This window comes from Halyomorpha halys, unplaced genomic scaffold (assembly GCF_000696795.3).
Source record: "Halyomorpha halys isolate HHAL.00 unplaced genomic scaffold, Hhal_1.1 Scaffold56.1, whole genome shotgun sequence".
NCBI classification, from domain to species: Eukaryota; Metazoa; Arthropoda; class Insecta; order Hemiptera; family Pentatomidae; genus Halyomorpha; species Halyomorpha halys.
Window position 1 is genome coordinate 358,817 of NW_027115012.1, and position 7,360 is coordinate 366,176.

At 27.6% G+C, this 7,360-nt stretch overlaps 1 protein-coding gene across 4 annotated transcripts in view; it reads right to left on the reverse strand.

The window, feature by feature from the left end:
• The window catches only part of anchor (integral membrane protein GPR155 homolog anchor), a 183,877-nt gene that overhangs the window by 30,184 nt on the left and 146,333 nt on the right, over positions 1-7,360 (reverse strand). Inside the window, exon 1 of one of the 4 annotated variants that reach the window (XM_014438381.2) lies at positions 3,699-3,797. The exons of the other annotated variants lie outside the window; for them this stretch is intronic. The gene's annotated coding sequence lies outside the window, so the exon portion shown is untranslated. Of the gene's footprint in view, positions 1-3,698; positions 3,798-7,360 lie in introns of those variants that run through there. 4 annotated transcript variants of the gene reach the window in all.

Here is a 7,360-nt window from a genome sequence, read left to right on the forward strand (position 1 = left end):
TAAAAATCAACAGTTTTTTAAGGAAGGAATTTGGGCTTTACCATCTCGTTGGGAGAAGGTTACCGACTGTAACGGTGGATATTTTGATGAATAAAGGTGATTATTTGAAAATATTTATTTATTTATAATTTCCCCCAAAAAAACGACAGGACTTTTTGAATGACCTGGTAGAATCTTCATACAAAACTGAAAAGACAGGAAACTGCATGTTGATTCCGACTATTACAGCTCTTGCTAGACAAACGGTCTAAACTTCAAATTCATTACAAAAGACTGATCTACACAACTCTAATAAGGCCTATCTGGAAATATGTAGTTGAGCTTTGGGGCTCCACTAAACCTTCAAATTCCTCTCGTATCCAATCCTTACAATCCAAAACTCTTCATAATCCTTTTTAAAAACTTCCATAATCCTCCATTCTCCTTATTTTGTCACAAATAAAATCATACATAAAGACCTTAATGTTCCATATGTAACCTATCTAGCCCGAACCAGATATCATTCCTTCCATTATAAACTTCCTAAACACCCAACCTCACTCTAACCTTGCTTCCAAGCACTTCACCTTCCTGATTCAAATTACAGAAAACTGGAGGTCATCCAAAATATATGTATGAGAATAGTAAACAACAATCCTCGGAACATCAGAATTTCAAATATGTAGTCTGACTTACAGCTACCGACAATTAAAGGATACACATACTTACTTACACAAAACTCTTAATACCATTTTCGACCAAACCCTTCACAAAAAAAACAGGAGACTACAAAAAAACATCATTAAAAAGATATACCAAAAACATATTAGACAAAACATTAAAAAAAACTTTATACTTAAGTTATATATAAAAAATTTGTTTATTGTATATATTTGATTTTGAAACAAAGAGTATTAATTGTTTATCTCTTTATCAGTTATAATTTATGTTTAATTACTATATCATTTATTAATTTTTTTAATTTTCTATTATTGTGTAAGTTTTTTAAAAATTTTCCTACTGTTTGAAAACTATAAATATGTAAAAAAACAAAAAACAAAGGAAAAGTAAATTAAAATCACATTCATATAACATATAAAAGGTATTAGGCACCTTAAAATGTACTATTAAAAGTATAGCCTTGTAGCAAATTTTATATAATAAATAACAAATATTTAAAAAATTATTTTTTTTAGTCTAAAAGCTCTATAACTAATTTATTCAGTTGTGTTTCTTAGTAATTAACAATATTTAGCCAGTGTCGCTTAATTAGATTTCTCCCTATCTAACATTTCAAACAAATATTTTATTTCAGAAAACCATTTCAATATTGTAATTCAATTAACTAAAAAGAATGAAAATGTCTTTCAAAAACTTGAAAACATAATAAATAAAACTTCTTCAAAGTTTTCAGGAATTATAAAAAAAGTTTTACCTTCGACCAAATTAACATATTTTCAGTTTCAGAGCCTCCGTAAAACATTAAGGACTGATTCATTGCTATCTGGCAAGAGAAATGATGGATATAATACTTAGAGTTTTTCTAGAACAGAAGCGATGAACTGTATCTTTGATTATGTAATTTTACTCGACAATATTGTCATTTTTTATATTACATAATTAGTTAAGTTTATGACATATTGTAAAGCTATAGTAGTCTCATCTACATTTGTCAATTTAGATGATATTTTACTTTTTCTCCAAGTTTAAAAATTCTTTGTCCACTTCTTTTATAAGTAATAAAAAGGTTTGAAAAAACTTTATGGTATTAGAATATATGAAATATCAGCAATCCTCAATTGTTTTTCTGGCAGCATACATTAATTATTAATTAATATATTAATTTATTTTTTGTTATATATTAATTATTAAACAAATATAACAAACATTGAATTGAATTAAAAACAATATAATTTTTTTTCATTATTGTTTGAACTATTGATTCAATTAAATTTAATTATTTAAAAATTTTGAAGCAACCCTATTCTTTTCTGAACTTAAGTTTATGAATTTATAAACTGTAGAATGACATAGTGGATTTGATTTTGTCCATTATGGACGACATGGACAATTTCTAACATTGTATAAATTAATAATAATATTTTAAAAATTACTAATTCAGACAAAATAAAAAAAATGGGTTTTTGTTCTTTTTCTAAAGCATAAACAACTACACATGGAGGATTGAATGATTGGTATGTTTTGAACTTTGAATTAAGTAACAATTAACAAGAAAATTGAAGTATTAAATAATTTTTACTGAGAGAGGTGTTTTTAATTATTTCACTTAAATTGAATTCCACTAGTTGTATAAGCAAATGGTTTGTTGCTTATAGTTAAAGAAATTACTTTTTTTCATACTGCTTCTGTACAGTTACAGTGAAAGAAGTTATAAAAGAAATGTTATCATTTTGTAAAATGTAAAGAAGATGGCTACCAATACTTTTTTACACAATTCTCAGTCATTATAAAAAAATACCATGTCATCGAAATAGATACATAATATGATACATATGAATTCATTAATCTTACAACTTTTAAATATGCGGCAATAAATGACAAAGACAATAATTTATATCATATTTTACAATAGAAGGAGCAGGTTCTATAAGCTCTTGTAATAAAATGGATTATTATCACAAAAAAATATATCCATATACTATAATACCTTTATCTTATCACTATTATGTAAACTTATGGTGACTAATAATGAATCAGAATGATTGATGACAGTAAATTCATGCTTGTGGCCTTTAGCTAGTAGAATTATCAGAGTTTAATCACCAAATCCCCTAACATCTTCAGAGATTTCATACTCTTTAAGATATCCCGTGTAAAGTGCAATTTATTTGACTCGTTGAAAACTACACATAATGGGCTGAAGGTGATATATGATAGAATAAAAGAGTATAGATTGGTATTAAAGTACAAAACAAACTCCAGCAGCAGAAATTTAAAAACGTACTGATAAAGAATTCTAAAAATTGGTATAGACTAAAACACTGAAAAGGATCATCAGGGGACAATTTTTGACCCATTTTGAGCGAGTTAATGTTGGCAACTTAATCAAAAGCAGTAATAATAATAGTGGAAATAGGAATTTTGAATTTCCTGCTATTGAAGTTTGTTGTGTAAACTATTACTCATCTAAGCTCTATTATTTTATCTTCTATCACCTTCAGGCCAGAATATGTAGTTTTTCGCAAGTTGAATAAATAACACTGTACACAGTCTATAAGAGTCTAGAAAACCTAGAAAAGGCAGGGAATGTCATAAATAAACACTGAAAATCTGAGAATTTTATTAGCTATGGGCAAAAATTAGCTATAAATGAAACTAATAGCTACAATTCCCTAGGATACAATATTTTTTAAACAATGGTTCATTCATGAATAATTGTCGTATCCATTGCAATTTAAATGTAATAAAAAAAGAAACTATTAAACCTTGATTTTTATTAATCATGAATATTAACTATGATGCATAAAAAAACTGAAAAGATTCATTATAATTCACCATTATATTAAATCATATTTTAAAACTGACAAGAATATAAAGAGCTTACACTATCAGGAAATAGTTAAACCTTCACTATCAGAATGATAACAGTAGGAAATGAAAGTAGTGATTTATTACAATTAGAATTTTAAAAGCTAAAGGAAAGTAAAAATGACAAAACAAGATAATCCTGTGTAGTAATTAAGAATTACAGAACGTACCGATTGGTTTATTTCATAATTTACAGCCTCAAAATCTATAAATCTTGTTGCACCATCCTGGACCACACGAATGGGAAGGTTACACTTTGATAGGTCCCCTAAGCACACAGCTGATTACAATGCCGGAAAAATGACTACTTTCACTTCGATCAAAGTCACGGTTTCACTATTTCTTTTTTCTTTTTTTCAATTCCTTATTTTCTGATATTTTAGCTAACATTATATAATCAGAATCAGACTCAAGTAATTGATGATTGAATAACTATGCTTGATAAAACACTCGACTTTAGTTAACAGACGATAATTAATTAAAATTAAATAATGTATAACAACTTTTTATTTACCGACGTTTCGCCCCACTTTGTACAGCTTCGTCAGGGCTAAAAAGATACAAAAACAACTACAAATATTTTGACATAGTACAATTTCATCTCAACTGTCTTCTTTCGACTCTTAATTTTGTTTATTAGAACTAATTAATCATTTTGCACTATTAACAGTAATAAATAAATGCAAAACTATGATTAATTAAAGAATTATATAATTAAATAGGGAAAATAGAGACATCAGAGACTAGAAAATCTGAGACAGACTCCGATTCTGATCATAGTACAAGAGCCGGGAAGAAAAAAAGGCAGTTATCTCATCCCAATTTTTGACTACTTTAATGAAAACTATGTATAATTACTAACCAAAATTGATGAGTCTACCAAGTATAGGTCGGGGGATTGAAAAATAGCGGCAGTTTCAAAGCCTAAAAAAACATTAATTTTTCATTCGGAGCTCTATATCTTAGAAACTATCAACAACACTAGAAAATCTAAGAGAACATTATTTAAAGAAGAGTAAATTTGCTGAAATATTAGCCCTAAAGGAGCTATCTACGTCCAAGATATAGCTTATTAAAAAGCAAAATTTCTTAAAAATCTTGTGAAAGATTAATAGTTAGGTAGTTTATTTTGAGAAATCTATATCTCAGGAACTATGAGACGTACATATGTCTATTAGCACTCAAATTAAAGCTAGTATAATGGACCATAAAGAAGTTTATGACCTTTACCTTCGTAGGAATAGTAGTTTTCATGATATTTGCTAAAATAAATTGATTTATAGTTGTTCAGACAATAAGTTTTATTTATGAAAAACTTCATTTCAGAAACCATTCGACATACAGATGTCTGCCAGCGCTCAAATTAAAGCTAGTTAAAATAAACTCACAAAATGTTATGAATATAAATTTGGCAAATGAAAATTTGTCCGATCAACTATAAATCAATTTATTTTATCAAATTTCATGTAAACTATTACACCTATGAAGATAAACATCATGAACTACTTTATAGCTCATTAAACTAGCTTTAATTTGAGTGCTAATAGACATCGGTACGTCAAGTGGTTTTTGAGATATACATTTTTCAAAATAAATTCACTAACTACTGATCTTCCAGTACGTCCTATACAACATTTTTATGAAATGTTGTTTTTAAAAAGCTATATATCGAAAACTATTTAAAATAAATAACTCTATTAGGGCTCATATTTTAGCAAATTTACTCTTCTTTAAATGACGTTCTCTTAGGTTTTCTTGTGTTGTTCCTACTTTTTAAGATATAGAGCTCCGAATGAAAAATTAAGGTTTTGAAACACCCGCCATTTTTTATTCCCCCTACGTATACTTTGCAGACTCATCAATTTTGACTAGTAATTATACATAGTTTTCATTAAAGTAATCAAAAATTGGGGTGAGATAACTGCCTTTTTTCTCCTCTTAGGCTCTTGTACTATGATGATTGGCGAAAAATTTATCACTCACCTCGAAATTAATTCCAATTTTTTGTTTTTCCTTTTACTCAGAATTATTTTAATTTGAAAGTTATCAAGTACTTGAGTCTACTAGAATTTCGATGCATACGTTTTCAGCCATGGCAGCAACTATTATACTTGTTAGCCACTTGCCGCAAAACCAAATGTTTTGTAAGCAAAGGAAGCAATACACGACGGTAATCACACGCTGGTTAATCTTCCAGTTTGGTTCAAAACCAGCTCCATCGTAAATTTAAATTTAAATTCTTATTGAAGTAGTGAAACTTCCATGTAATAATAATGGCCATTACTTCTTTCATACAAATAAAAAAAAAATCTCAAAACTGATTGACTTGTCACTGGGAAGTTTTTTCGCTTTCCTGAAAATTTTCTAAATTTGGATGGTGCTGTTTTGTACCTACGCGCCTCAAGTAGTCCAGTTTTTTGGTTTTTGAAAAATAAATAAAAATATTTCCAATCTATTTTTCGATGGATAAATAAGTTTAAATAAAAATATTTCCAATCTAAACTTATTTATCCATTCAAGTGTTTCTTCTAACCGGATTTTTATTTTATTTTATTTTGAATCTATGTATTAGTTTTGTTCTGGTAAAATGTTTTTATTTGTTTGTTTTTTGATAAATTGATCTACTGCTGTGGCTATTATTAATGGTTTGATCTCACATTGCCGTCTAATAGTGAATTTGTTTAATGGGTCACTGGAGAGGATCTGAGAGGGTGAATTAGGGAGAGTGAATTTGTCGATCAAATGAAATAAAAATTGTGAAATGGTGAAATGAAGGGACAAGAAAGGGAAAGATAAAAGGAATGAATTGAAATATTTGTATTTAGTGTATAGACTGGAATTGATTGTAAAAGGAAACTGTAGGAAAAAAAAACTGTTTTCTTTCTTTTTTATTATATCATGTAATTATATGTAATTTATATATGTCCGATTACGGATTGATTAGTATACTGTGTGATGTAGCAACCCGATGTATTTGGGTAGCATGGATGAATAAAGCATTTCTCTCTCTCCCAGGAAATATTAAATATAGAACTCCTTATTAAGACTTAATTCGTTAAATGATCGATAAAGTAGTTTACAACGATTATCTACCTAATAATTGTAGTTTTCATGATATTTGCAAACAACTTTTTTTGTCGTTATTTGTAGAAAAACACTGTTTTTTGAAAAAACTATCTAGGAAACTATTAAACGTGCATAGTTCTATATGTTTCTAATGATAAGATTGTTGAATGTGGATAATATATATGAGGAGAAGATGATAATTGGGGGTGCAGTCAGTGAAGAATACAAATAATTAAAAAAATATTTATTAGTGCCAACGTTTCGGCCACAATTTCTAGCCTTCATCAGGCCTAAGAACAAAAAACAAGATAACAACCAATGAATAAAAGGATATATAGAATGATTATAAAATAAGTCAGTAACTTAATGTTGTTGTCAAATTTTTTATTCTACTCATTTCTTTTGTTAAAATTAACTTAAATTTTACTTCTTTATTCTAATATTATGGTTACATATTTCATTAGTTACATACATTTTGTTTCTCTCAATTTTATTTTTTCTTTCCATAATTTTAATTTTTAAATTATGAATAAAATAAAATATTCATATTTCTTTGCATTATGTAACTTCAAATTTTTAGTTTATTTCCTTAATTATGTTATTATGCCTACTTATTCAATTACCTATGTGTATATTTTATTTTACAATTCTTTTATTAATTCCATTCTGTACAATTATTTACTTTATGTCATTATGTTTATATTTTATTTTTTATCTTCTGTAATCATTGGTTGTTATCTTGTTCTGTTCTTAGCCCTGATGAAGG